This window comes from Myodes glareolus, chromosome 14, assembly GCF_982192425.1.
Source record: "Myodes glareolus chromosome 14, mMyoGla1.1, whole genome shotgun sequence".
In the NCBI taxonomy this organism is placed as follows: domain Eukaryota; kingdom Metazoa; phylum Chordata; class Mammalia; order Rodentia; family Cricetidae; genus Myodes; species Myodes glareolus.
In genome coordinates, this window is record NC_142039.1 from 39,522,994 (window position 1) to 39,538,530 (window position 15,537).

Consider the following 15,537-nt stretch of genomic DNA (forward strand, 5'->3'; position numbering starts at 1 on the left):
CAAATGAAAGAAACATAAAACTGGCTTTGCCTGAAATAAATACTGGCTTAAAATGCGAAAGAGTTTCAACAGTGTAATAGAGACACCACTAAAGACAAGGAGATCTGTGAAACTGAACTAAGCATGGGGAAACAAATATGTATGTATAGATGTTCAACACATGCCAAAAGCGGCAATCTAAGTTACTGCAGAAAGAAGTAGTTACTTGACAAATAGGTGACATTTAGGTAGCCATGTGAAGGAATAAAATATGATTGGGTTTCTACTTAACATGTCACAGATCAATTCCACTGTAAAGTAAAAAAAGAACTTTTATTTTTAATATATATATATATATTTAATATATATTATATATTTAATATATATATATATTTAATATATATAAAAATATATATATATTTAAAAAAATAATATATATATTATATATATAAAAATATATATATAAAAATAATATATATATTATTATAAATAAATATATATATAAATATATATTATTATAAATAAATATATATATTTAAAAAAATATATATATTTAATATATATATATATATATATATAGGATTGCTTATTCATCAATTCTAGGCAGGATTTCTCTTAAACTGAATGTGGTGGCTTGAATGAGGTGACCTTCATAAACTCCTGCCTTTGAATACTTGGTGGCTGTTGGTGGAAAATTAGGAGGTTTGGCCTTCCAGGAGAGAGTATGTCACTGGGGCTGGGCTTTGAGTGTCAAAAGACTCCTGCCCTTTGAGTTAGCTCTCTCTGCTTCCTGTGAGTATTCGCCTGGGGCTCTGACACCTGCTGCCATGCTCCCCATGACAGTGATGGACTATTATCTTTCTAGAACTGTAAGCCCCAAATACACTTTCTCTTCTACAGGTTGCCTTGGTAATGGTGTCTATCATAGAAATTTAAAAGCAACTAAGACACTGAACAAAATACAAATTGAAGAAAAAAATCTTATCTCATTAGAAATTAGAACTATGTATATAGAAATAAAAATGGCAGAAGCTAGTAGAAATGACAGCTGAAGGACTTGGAGAGCTTATTTGTGACACACAGTATCAGGAAAAGAGCATTACACTGAATAGAAAATGAATATATCCAAATAAATAAAAAAAATCATAGCCAATGGTAAAAATGGATAAGAGAATACATTCAGGCTATTCACGGAGGAAGAGGAAAATGTGATGGGGCCTGGAAAAATTAATTATTAATAAAATATTGTCCTGTTATTCCAGGTCCTTCTGACTATGATGTGATGCATAGGAGAGGAACTGTCTTAGTCACTTTTCTATTGCTGCATGGAAAGACCATGCCACAGCAACACTTACAAAAGAAAGAATTTAATTAGGGCTTGCCTACAGTTTCAGAGGTTTAGTCTGAAATTATCATCATTTGTGGGAAGCATGGTGGCATGCAGGCAGACATATTGTGGAAAAAGTAGCTGAGAGTTCTACATCCAGATCAGCAGGCAGCAGGAAGACAGAGACACTGGGATTGGCTTGGGCCTTTGAAACCTTAAAGCCCACCTCCAGCAACGCACTCCCTCCAACAAAGTCACACCTACTCCAGCAAGGCCACACCCCCTAATCCCTGTCAACCAGTGTCCCTCCCTGATGAAAGCATTCAAACCTATGAGCCTATGAGCCCATTTCTTACTCAAATCACAACAGGAACGCTGGGAAACAGAAATCAAAATTTTGTTCATCTTTTGCAAAAATGAATTTCTTATTCTCCTTCCCATAAAAGACAGAAGAATGCATTTGAAAATTCCACAACTAGTTATTATATACCTGAGGTCCTACTAGTCTGTTTTAGATAACACCCCATCTGGCATTTCAGCTTTGACTGGGGCAACTACTTTAATTTGCAGTTACCTATCATTCCCTAGGATCTGTCTGGCTTTGCGAGGATAGACAACTGAGAAAAAGAGGGGATGAGGAGGACAACTGTGCATCTCCAATTAGCATTTCCATTGGTGAATATTCATTGTACAGGACCTTGGCTTGTTTAAGGACATTTCTCATACAACTATATAATGTACTTTGAGTATATACCTCCACAAGTCCCTTTATCCCCCACCTGTGTTTAGTATTGTTCTTCTAGACCAGTGATTTTCAGTCTTCCTAATGCTGTGGTGATCCTTAAATATCGTTCCTCATGTTGTGGTGATCCCACAATCATAAAGTTATTTTTATTTGCTACTTCCTAACTATAATTTTGCTACCATTATAAATATCCGTGTTTTCTGATGGTTTTAGGCAACCCTGTGAAAGGGTCATTCAACTCCTAAAGGGGTTGCAACCCATATGTTGAGAACCACTGCTCCAGAATTTTGCTTCTACTTTTGTGTCATAAGCATACACATGATTATAAGTGTCTATATGAAGTCTAAAAACTCCAAATGAAAGCATGCAATATTTGTCTTTCTGAAACTGAATTTGCTTAGTTGATTATCACCAATTATATCCATTTTCCTGTAAATGATAACTTTATTCTTTATGGCTGAAAATTCTGAAAAAATATATGTACACACACACACGCGTGCACACACACACACACACACACACATACACATATTAAAAACATAGTTCTGTTGAATAGATGTCCAGGTTGATTCCAGAACTTAGCTATTGTGAGTAGTGATGTAATAAACATTGATATGTAATTATCTCTGCTATAATGACCTGTCATTGGATAATACTCAGCAGTTGTATAACTGGGTCACATGGCACATCTGTGTATAACTTTCTGAAGAACCTCCATACTGATTTCCACAGTGGTGGACTAGTTCTCATTTCCTCCAGCAGTGATTAAGGGCTCTGTGTTTTCAGCATCCTCATCAGCGTTTTCTTCTTAATGTCATTCCGACTGGAGGAAAATGGAATCTCAATCTAGTTTTAATGTGTATTTTTCTGATGTCTAACAAGGTTGAGTTTTCATTTGTTTATTGGACATTTATACTTAAAGTTTTGAGAGCCATCTGTTGATTTCACTAGCCTATTTATTGATTGGGTTTTTTGATGTAGATTCTTGAACATTTTGTATATTCTAGGTATCAATCTTGTCAGTGATGTAGCAAATAAAGATTTTCTTCCATCCTGTAATCTTTTTACTCACTTCATTTGCTATAAAGACACATTTTAATTTCTTTAGAAACCATTTGTGAATTGTTGGCATTTATTTCTTCGTAATTCCTTGCCTATAAAGGATTTCTCCTACCTTTCCCTCTAAGAGTATCAGAGTTTCAGGACTTTCAATTCGGTTTTGATTCAGTTAGGGTTGATTTTTGTACAGGATCAGGAATAAGATTCTGTGTTTATTCTCTTACATAAGGATATTCAGTGCTGAGATTACACACACATCAGGCTGAAGAAGGATGTTGAAAACACTTTTATTGGGAGAAATTATTAGCATATGAATGGTAAAACTCAGTGTAAATAAGACTTTTTATTTATATTTTCACTATTTTTTTTATGTGTATGAGTATTTTGCCCGAATGTATGTCTGCTGTCACGTGAGTGCCTAGCACTGGAGGCAGCCAGAAAAGAGTCTGGAGTTACAGGGGCCAAGAGCTGCCATGTAGGTGCTGAGAGCCAAACCCGGGGCAAGAGTAGTAAATGCTAACTATTGAACCATCTCTCCAATATTTACTTATGGAAATTTTAAAAAATAAAATGAATATAAAGAGGCTTAAGATGTAGTTTCAGCAAGGAGAGTCCATCCTCAACATGCTCAGAGCCCTGGCTTCAGTACCCAGTACCACATAAGCAGAGCATGGTGATACATGTCAGTAATTCCATCACTTTGGAGATAGAGGCAGGATTTCAAGGTCATCATTGGCTACATATTGAGTTTGAGGCCAGTCTAGGATATCAAAAAGAAATGCATATATAAAAAAGAGGTTCACGGACATAAAGTCAAAGAAATAATAAACAAAGTATTGTAGATGTGTCTCATGCATTTATGTAATAAAACGATTGCTTTCCTGATTTTGCTTGAGATTTCTGCAAGACTTTAAAAGTATAACATTTGGCATGATTTTTCCATTCTAAATCTCTCTTTGGTACCTATGTTAATAATTTTGATTTATTTTCCTTAGATATGGTCTTGCAAATAGTATGTTATTTTATTTTGTATTACAACATTCATGAGAATGAGGAACTTGTGTTCATGATTATTATGTAGCATAATGTTGTATTAAACAGACTTTGAGTAATTACTTAAATTTAACAAGTCAATTAATGGCATAAACTTGTAATTCCCACATTTGGGAGGCAGAGGCAGGAGGATCAGGAACTCAAGACTATTCTAGGCTGAACTGTGAGTTTGAGGTCAGACTTAACTATAAGAGACTCTGTTTCAAAAACAAAAATGTGTCAGTTTAAGCTTCTGGCATATCTGTTCTCTATTTCTGTGATTACTAGGTTGATTCTCACTCACTATTTCCTCTCAGGGTTTTCCTGCAGTCTCTTTACGGACCTCTTTGCGCACATCCTTACCTCCTCAGAGTCTGTCTCCCACAGAACTGCTGCAAGAACACTTCTAGCATTGGACATTTATACTTAAAGTTTTGAGAGCCATCTGTTGATTTCACTAGCCTATTTATTGATTGGGTTTTTTGATGTAGATTCTTGAACATTTTGTATATTCTAGGTATCAATCTTGTCAGTGATGTAGCAAATAAAGATTTTCTTCCATCCTGTAATCTTTTTACTCACTTCATTTGCTATAAAGACACATTTTAATTTCTTTAGAAACCATTTGTGAATTGTTGGCTTCAGTACCCAGTACTGAAAAAGTACTAGCTTTTAAAAAGTAACCATATTGCCCAGGTTCCTCTGTTTAGGATACAGTTGGTGCTCTTTGCCACAAATTCTACTTCCTAGTCAGGCAGAGCTGCTCAATTCTTTGGATACATCAGTTTGGATACATCAGGTATCTCAACTTTCCCAAATAGTATTTGCTGGTTTGAAAGTATTGTTAAAGCACCACCAAAAGCACTGTTAAAATTTAATAATAGAGCTTTATTATTACCACTTATTTTAATATTTTTAAGTAAGCAAAGATATTCAAAGTTGGGGCTATTTGACTCACTAATTAATAGCTGTTTTTTTTTTTTTTCGTTCGCTTTGGTCCTAGCTGCCCTGAGCAAGGACTATTAGCCACAGCCAGCTGGGCTGATCTAATGTCAAATCCATCTGCTTTAAGTACTCCAAGGGCACCTTAAGGACTACATGTTGACTTTAGTTGCTTGCTGCTAAAACATAATTCCAGTTCGGAAGGCATTATTCCAGCTGTAATTGTTTAGTTAATGCCAGACATTTTTAAGCATCCCTTGCTTTGGTGAACTCTGGAGCACCCAGGTAGAGGGCAAATGCTGCCCCTGGTGATCCAACAAAAGGACCCTACTGTGACTGATGCAAACAGTTCCACATAAAAACACCAGTGCATTATTCCGGCTATAAAACAGGCTGTTCGGCTTACTGTTTCTGTCAGCCAGGAAATATCCTCTCCTGCATCTTCCTGGGATTATCTGTTTGAAGGCCCTGTTTTCCCTGTTGTTCACGTGACTGGAGGCTTAGACCCAGGATTGAGGACTTTTCCGGTACCATTGCAGGATCCGGGATGAGAAATGACAAAAGCTGGTCATAAGTACCTTCTACTATTCTTACCTGTGTGGCTTCAGCCTTGATGGGGGAGGAGTATCATCAGGTTTTAGACAGAACCTACTTAAATGATTAACATACCTATATGCAGAGTTGAGCAGGACCTGATGTAAAGACTACCAAAAAAAAAAAAAAAAGGCAGAGATGAGAGGCTTTTGCAGTGGGTTTAGTGACCTTGTGGGTCCAGGTGAGGGCTATTTTTCAGCAAGGCAGTGTCTACTTTACCCGATAGGCAATTACAGAATTTACTCCTCTAATCGACTTACAAATATTTAACTCATTTCATACGCCAAGTCAGTCCTCCAGTTATTTGCCTACACATTCGTCTTTTGGGGTTTGAGATTCCAGAAGAGAAATGCAGGGGGAGTTAGGAAAAAACAAAAACAAAAACTAAAGGGGAACAAGTTTATGTTTTCGCTTGCCGCCTCTCTTCTCTCTTCACACTGTCAATTAGAGTCAAGATTCGGGACAGATTCGTCACCGGAACTAAAGGGTAAGAGATACCAGTGGGAAACTAGCAGTCCCTTCCTGTCTCCTTTTTGATTTTCGTTCCCGCAACAGCGCCCCCTATAAACTCAGCCTCCAGCCGCGGGGCTGCGGTTTGTGGCCCAAGCCTGACAGCTACAGGTCACCGCGGCGTAATAATCTTGTAATTCCCAGAGAAAAGCTGCTTTTTGAAAGAGGGAAGGAAGGCTTAATTTGGCGCCTGGGCTCAGGGCCAATGACGCACTTCCCGTCTTTGTGGCGGTCAGCTGCTCCGGAGCTGGGAAGTTGAGTCCGGACGGCTTGGCCGAATCTCAGGCTTCCAGGAGATTTAAGGCCCTTATTTGGAAAGGGGCGAGGGAACAATTGCGCCTGCGCGATGTGGCCCCGATTTGGCGTTCAGAGACTGGGTGAAATCCGGAGTCTGAATCCGGAGACTAGGCTCAAACCTAGTCTCGAGGTACCTGAGACGGGTAGAGGCGTTGATGATTAATTGATTGTGCTGGGAATGGAACCCAGGACATCCTCTTACTTTAGGCAAGCACTCTACCGCCGAGCTCCAGCCCTTATTTGTATTTTATTATGTTGGTTATTGAAGCCAGGGCCATGAAGCTAAGCGCCAGTCTAGCGGTGAGACCGGTCTGCCAGTCAGCTAGACCTCTAGTCATACCATCACTCTTACGTCATAAATGTTAACACGAGCTAGCATTTTTTCATATACTTTTCTTTGTTGTAAAATAAACTACAAGTATCACGACATGTCATCCCCCAGTATATATTTTTTTAAGATTTATTAATTTTTGTTTATGTGTTTGAGTGGTTCACCTGAACGTATGCATGTGCAGTGTGTGCTGCCCGGACACACTGACAGGATCCTCTGCAAGAGCCACTGAGCCATCTCTCCAGGCTTTAGTACATTTTTAAGGACATTTTCCTACATCACCGTGTTATTAGAGGACACAGTTACGAGCAGGAGCGTTCTCTGATACTAGTTTACACTCAGATTCCCTCTACCCCCCGCAATTGTCCCACAGATTTATTTTGCTGTTGATTTCTACCACCTAGAATGTAATTGTAGGCCACTTGGTATATGTAGTTTCAAATTTTCTTTTAGTTATAATCCCACCTCTCCCCTCCTTTCTTCCCATTCCACCATCTTGAGATTTCACTGGCTCTCCTGTAAATCATATGCTTACAAATTTGCTTGAGTCTTCATGGTACCTAAGGTATCCCTCTATTTTCCTGTAATTGTGACCCTGTATCCTTTGGGAATTTTTCTGTTATTGCTGACTATACCAGAGCTAATGAAAAAAAATATTCTTATACTTTCTCTCAATTTTTAGTCATGGAAGGAGGAAAATGTGAACACATAAAACTGTAATTGCTTTACTGCCCAACACACATTAGGCACTTAGTAAAACCTACAAAAGGACTTTGTTTTTGTGGATTGCTGTGAGATAATGCTCTTGTACACTGTAAAAATTTGTCACTCATATTAGTTTAATAAAATGCCGATGGGCCAGTAGTCAGGCAGAAAGTATAGGCAGGGAGACCAGACTAGGAGAATTCTGGGAAGTGGAAAGGCAGAAAGTGAGTCACCAGCAAGATGCAGAGGAAACAAGATGAAAATGTCTTACTGAGAAAAGGTACCAAGCCTTGTGGCTAAACATAGACAAGAATTGTGTCTTAATTTAAGTTGTAAGAGCTAATTAATAATAAGCCTGAGCTAATAGGCTAAACAGTTTATAATTAATATAAGCCTCCTGTATTTCTTTAGGACTGAACAGCTGCAGGACTGGGCAGGACAGAAGCTTCCATCTACAGTGGATTGCAGGTAATTCATAGACACTGAACATTAAATTTAGGAAGAACACTTGTAGTTCTTACAGGAATATACTCTGAATACACCTTCCAAATCACACCCTTTCTTTCAATGTATTATAATTGTATCCAGGAGCTATAAACTAGTTCCAGATCCATTGTCATCTGTTGAATAAGGGAACTCCATTTTCGAAGTTTACACCGTTTCTCCTTTCAGTTGTATCTGTTTTTCAAAATTATATCTTTTACAGAACATGGCCATGTCTTACCTAAATGCAAGTCTTTATAGATTTAGTGCAATAGCTTCCATTCTTACATTCTTCCAGCCATCTTTCTGGCTTCTGTTCTTGCTTTTGTTACCATTTTCCCACTCAGCACAGAACTTATCAAGACACAAATCCAGTCTTGTCACCTTCCTTCTTGGAAGCCTTTACATCAATGGTTCTTAACTTGTGGGTCAAGACACCTTTGGCAAACCTCTATCTCCAAGAATATTTATGTTACAGTTTATAACAGTAGCAAAATTACAGTCATGAAATTCAATGAAAATAATTTTATGGTTGGGGTCACCAAACATGAGGAACTGTGTTAAAGAGCTGCAGCATTAGGAAGGTTGAGAACCACTGCTTTAGAGTTTCCCTGTTCATTTATACAATTTAAGTTCTTGTGTTCTTAATCTCTCTTGCCAGCCTAATGCTTTGGTACTTTTCTCTTCTGTCTTGGCTGTAGATATTCCAGTCTCCTCTCATTCCTTTGCCCTGTGATAAGGTCTTTGAATAGTCTCCAGTGCTCTTCCCATCCTCAGCCCAAATGTGTAGTTCCCTCCTTTTGTACTTAAGGATACGACTTAAATGATACCCAGCCTCCCCTCTCAGTTTTCCATGGAAGAGTCTAAAATTTTTAGCTCTTTATTTCAGAATGATGACTTTTGTATGTATGTGTTTGCATGCACGCACAGGCATAGTGGCAGACACTTCTATTGATAGCATCTTCTGGCCCTCTAAAGAATGTTCTTAACTTCCTATATCACACAGTTTTTTTTTCACTCATGCTTCCTTTTTATAGCTAAGTCACCAGGACCATTTGCCTATCCTTAGAGACATGATGTATACTCTTAAATGCATTTGTTCATGCCATTTGTCTGGTCCATGATATTGTTTCTACTTCATTTTCCTTTTCTTACCATGTAATCTCGATTATTTTAATCTAATTCTAATGCACTTGCTTCTAATCCATATTTTTCAATGTTTCATATCCAATGAGAATTTTTAGCTCCTTTTTTGTCCTTTATAGCTTTCATTACTTCTTTCTAAAGCTACCATATATTATCAGATATTTCAGTCACTACACTCTGAGCCCCCCTACTTGGAATACACATTTTATTCCAAATTTAACAGTAACCAAGAAAGAGTAGACAAGCAAACTATGCAGTAAAAAGTACACTCATTTTCCTCTTTTATTCCACAGGTGCATTGCATCCTCATTTCTATATTTCCATTACTTGTTGCTATGATAGTGCCGTGTGATTACTAGCACTGGGTCTTGGGGCACAGCTCGCCAAGAATGGGTAGGACATATTTGTATGTTTGCTGTCAGTTGTAGAGTGGCCAAATAATTCTACAGGTCTTAAATTAGGCCCACCCACATGTTTGCCAGCTTCTCAATTTTTAGCTAGTCTAGGGTGCTGCTATTTTCAGTGGGGTATCTTAACTCATCTTGTGTCTTATTTCATCTGAAGACTTGCTGGGCATAACCTTATGACTTTTGGAGGTAGGAAGCAAACCAAGCCCTACAAGTGCCTTTCAGGTCTTGGGCTTGCCAATAGCACATGAGCTGATAGCCACATGGTTGAGCTCAGCATCACGATTCAGGGTTGTAGCATTGGAGGATACAAATACAAGGCTATAGGGAAGAATGGAGACTTGAGACATTAATATGTATTTTATCATATGCTTTTTCCAAACATCTATAAGTAATAGCTATATATACTTTAAAATTGTTTTTACTTTTAGATAGGATCTCACTGTATATCCCTGACTGGCCTGGGACTCACTATGTAGATGAGGCTGTCATCCAAATCTCAAAGATCTGCCTGCCTCTGCCTCCCAAATGCTGAAATTAAATGGTTGTGCCACCATGACTGGCTACTTTTTATTAATTAAAATTCTATTCATTGTTTCTATTCTTTGTATATTTCTCACTACTTTTATTTACCATTGACATATAATATTCTGTTGTCTGGTTAATGCTCCTTAAGAAGATTGACTCAAAGAGTCTTCAATCGTAACTTTTTTCCAACTCATAGTGCTATGATCCCTCTAAATGAATCTGAGAGTGGTTTCAATAGCAGAACAAGATGTACTTAAGATTGTGAAGGTAGAGGAAGGTCCTCTCTGGAACCAGGAAAGCTATCTTCCAGTGAACAGCTTTTCTGGCCAAGAGGCCTCATGCCAACTCTTTAGGCATTTTTGTTACCAAGATGCTCCTAGACCTTGGAGCTGGTTGTAGGAGCTCTGCAGACAGTGGCTGCAGCCTGAGACTCATAGGAAAGAGCAGATCCTGGAGCTGCTGGTGCTGGAGCAGTTCCTGACCATCCTGCCGGAGGAGCTGCAGATCTGGGTGGGTGAGCAGGGCCCTGACAATGAGGAGGAGGTAGTGTCTATGCTTGAAGGCCTGGAACAAGAACTAAGTGAGCCTGGACGCAAGGTGAAATGAGAAGAAGGGGTTCTAGACACTGAATCCTGAACAAAGAGCAAAGCTCAGCTGCCTATGGCTACATGTCTGAGTTCTATGCATCTGCAATCACCTCCTAAATCTTTTACTTTTCTTTTCCTTTCCTTTATTTTTCTTTTCTTTTTGAGATAGCATTTTCTCTGTGTAACCCTGGCTGTCCTGGAACTTGCTCTGTAGTTCAGGCTGGCCTCAAACTCACAGTTTCTCATGCATCTGCCTCCCAAGTTTTGAGATTAAAGGCATGTGCCACCACCACCTGGTAAATCCTATATTTTAATAGCTTATAAAAACAACAGTGTTGTTTGAGTTTTTGTGAATTGGAAATCTGGCTAATGCTTAGGAGGATCTCATGAGTTTTCCAATGAAGATGTCAGTCAAGACAAGTATAGTCATCTGAAAGCATAAATAAGGCTCATCAACGACTTCCGAAACAACCCAGTTGTGTGGTTGTTAGTAACATCAGCTGCTCACCATCCATTGACAGGAAGTTTTAGGTCTTTGCTACATTGACTCATCTTTGGCATTCCACTTAGAGAATAATCCACAGTAACCTTTAAGTTTTGAGTGAATAGTTTAATTAAGTCCTTAGCAAGTAGAAGTAAAGGAACAAAATAGCAAAAATGTCAAGTCAGACACATCATCCAGCAGAAATGACTGGGGAAGCATCAATCAGTATAGGCGGAGACTGCTCATTCATTTCCTGGCTGCCCAGACCTGAAACAATCATACAAAAATTATATTAATTAGAACACTATTAATTAGAAACTATATTAATTAGAAGCCTGTTAGCTTAGGCTTCTTATTAACTAACTCTTACATCTTAAATTAACCCATTTCTATTAATTTGTGTATCACCAGAAGGCTGTGGTTTACTGGGTAAAATTTCAGCATCTGTCTCCTTCAGCAACTACATGGTGTCTGTTTGACACTGTCTACTCTCTCTCTCTCTCTCTCTCTCTCTCTCTTTATCTCTTCCAGCCTGACTATATTCTGCCCTGTTATAGGCTGAAGCAGCTTCTTTATTAACAAATGGTAATAAAACATTCACAGCATACGGAGGGGAATCCCACATCATCTCCTCTTTTCTGTCTAATTAGAAAGGAAGGGTTTAAATTAAGCATAGTAAAGTTACATATAACAAAACAGGTATCAATAATTATAGTTACAATATTTATATCTACTTTATATTTTATCAAAACTAAGGAAAACTATAATAGTATCTATTTTTCAACTCCATCAAAGACTCCAGACATATATATTACCAAGTAAATAGGAAGAACATTGTAAGCAACTTCTAAAACTCTAGAATTGACAGAGACACCTCACTGCCTGAACAGTCACCCAAAGTTCTTCTGTTATGTTGGAGCATCCATTTTCAGTATATAGGTCCAAAATATCTGGCAGACTTTTCCATGAAGCAGGAAATTTGAAGATCTGTATGCCTTTTACTGGCAAAGTTCATCAGTTGCTTTCTTCTGTGTCTGACAATGTCTGGCAGACTCATGAAGCAAGAATCCAGGATTGTCTCACCTTTAGACAAGTTCAGCAGTCATTTTTCTGTAGGTCTTGCATGTCCAGTTCATACGTCATACCATCAAGCAGTCCAGACACGAGCAGTTTCTTGCCCGAATGACTAACAAAATCCACAAAGGAGCCTCTTTGATGTCCATTATTCTCTTGAAGAAGTTTGGTGCTGCCAGGAGTATATGTGCCTCATTGTCATGAAAAGTCCTAAGTTCTTAAAACTTTTTAAATGCCATGTTCTGTATATCTTTGAAAGATTTGAAGAATACCTATCCATCTGAAATATATCATCTAGAAGACCTAACTTGACTACATGTTTGACTATTATAAATGACTATCTATTTATTTGTATTTCTTAATTATAAATTACATTTTAAGTGAGCTGCACAAACACAAAACCTTAAACAAGAGTAGAAATACATATAATAAAATTGACCTTAAGTTTATATCAATAAACCAAGATCCATACCAATGCAAAGTTTTTGTCTCTATAGCATATCCTCTTTACGTGTAAACAAACATTTATAAACAATCATTTAGAGAATTTGGGTGTTGTTCTCTAGACTACTTCCTGTTGATTGGGGGTGCTGTTAATCAGGCCTTTCATGGGGTATCCTGTGTGGTAGATCCATCTCAGCCAGCAATCCCGAAACTGTCATGGGTGTTGGACTAGCTGGGCCATTGCTTCAGGGGCTCTTGTTTGATCAAACCATATTAGCCAGTAAGGAATCCATAGCTTTCTATTCTCTGTGGAAACAAAAGCAGAACCTCTTTTCCAAAGCAACATATCCTTAGGCCCAAATTTTGAAGTCAAGATACCTTTAAAATATATATGTTGGTTTAGCTTTTTAACCTGTAAAATGAAATATCTCTCTGTACTTAGCTCATTCACAGTCAAAAAACTCAAAGAAAACACAATAATATACATAATCCAAACTCTCTCTGTACTTTCCACCTGTACATGGATTATTTTTCTTTTTGTTTATTTAGTCTATTACTTTTTAATGTTTATTTTACTATCTTTACTCCTTTATGACTGTCTGTACTCTGTCTTTTTAAAGACTTTGCTTATTTTGAAAAACTATTTCATTTTATTACTGTCTATACTCTTTTCCTTCTCTCTCCCAAGCCTACATACATTTATCCAACACTGTGACCCATGCAGAGGTCTTTTTCATATTAATCTGTCTTTATTGTATATCTGTAATTATTTTTTGATCAGGAGTGTCTTTTTTCTTTTTTTAAATGTTAAGTGGGTGTGGCTAGGACCAACTCCACAGCCCTGTCTGTTTGCTCCACCCAGTTCAACATGGTGGAGATATATTCACTGCCTCTGCAAGCCATGCTCCCTGTCCCAGCTCCAGGGACACAGCAGGTCTATAGCAGCGGGCCTACGTTGCCATTAAGCAAGTTGTAGAACACCGCTCACAAACCCCATTTAAGTGCAGGACCTCCCCAAAGAGCCAGAGTTTATGCTACTAATATGAACCAGCAGGGCCACCATTATTTTAAAGAAGCCCCGCAGTTTTTACTGCTAATGTTGAATCAGGAAGCCTTCTTTTATAGGAGTCACACCTCTGCTTGCTGCCAGCAAACACAGCCTATCTGGAAAAAAAAAAATGTGGCTGCCAAGAAACTGTACTTGGCTCCTGTTCTTTTTAGAAGCTATTTTAGGTCTTATGTGGATCCATGCCCCAGGCAGTGAGTGTCATTTTGTAGGTGGAGACTTCTCATTCATTTCCACCCAGACGTGAAATAATCACACAGAAACTATATTAATTAAAACACTATTTGGCCTGTTAGCTTAGGCTTCTTATTAACTAGTTCTTACATCTTAGCCCATTTCTATTAATCTGTGTATCACCACAAGGCTGTGGCTTACTGGGTAGAGTTCTGGCATCTATCTCCTTCAGAAGCTACATTGTATCTCTTTGACTCTGCCTACTCTCTATATATATCTCTTCCAGCCTGGCTATATTTTGCTCTGCTGTAGGTCAAAACAGCTTCTTTATTAATAAATGGTAATAAAACATATTCACAGCATACAAAGGGAAATCCCACATCAAGTCAGGGTCTCTATCCTTTACTTTATAAAAGAATATTTATTATTGTGCATGTGTGTGGTATGTGTTTATAAGTTAAGACATGTATGTGCTATCGTATGGTGTGGAAGTCAGAGGACAATATTTTGGGAGCTGGCTCCTTCCTTCTGTCTTGTTGAGGCGTGGTGTCTCCTATTGCTTCTGTTTTTCTGTATACTCCATGCTAGCTGGCATGTAATCTTCTGGACAATTCTGTGTCAGGTTCCATATATAGCAGCAGGGATTGCAAATGCAAACTACTACACCTAACTCTGTGGTTCAGTGGATCAAACCCAGGCTATCAGGCATACATCACAAGTGCCTTTACCCACTGAGACCCCTTGAAACTCACAATTCATTCTTTTTAAAAATCTGCCACCGTTCTCAGGAAGTCACTGCATATATTTCATCCAGGGCTCTCGCTGCTCACTGGGGGCCAGAAGGAGGTGGCCTTGAGTCACCTTCACAGGGATCAGGTGCCCGGCTCCCTCAGTTGTATTTTATCGCTCGGTTGATTGGGTTACTTGTTTCATTCACTATTAGAGTCATAGTAACTTGCTCATTGGCAAGAGGGTCAGCTTTAATGATCCTGATACAGATTCTTGCTGTGAAGCTATCAGCCTCCCCAGTGAACTCTTCATACTTCATAGTTTCCTTCACTTTTTTGCACACAGTCTTTAAGGAGTACCATACGAGACTAGATGAGGGCCAGGAATCATAAGTCAGGTCTTTGCCCCTTGTATTTCCCTCACGGAACCAGTTTCAAAATGAACTTTTCTTGCAGTGATAATGTTCCCTTTCTTTTTCTCAACTTATGACCCAGATTTCTTGGCAGCATTACCAGATGGCTCCACAAGTCCACCATCTCCTTTTCTAATTGAACTCTTTACTGTCTCATTCAATCTCGTTCCTCGGTAGCTTTCCCACCTGGAATTAAAAAGTCCTATTATTTCTCTCAGTAACCATTTGCAAAGCCTCAGCCACATGGTGTAACTTCAAATCTTTCAGTTTGTTGGATCACTACTGCTCACTAAGATTAGTGGTGCACTTTGCTCATTCCTGAGCCAACACATAAAAGGGAAGATATTCCCAACTGCGCAGCATTGGACTATTTACTCTTTAGAAAAGGTGCTGACATTTTGTAGATTCTTACAACTTTCCCAGTTATATTCATTATGGAGAATAAACCGGCCTACCCATGCTTTTGGTTTCAAAATGAGTGA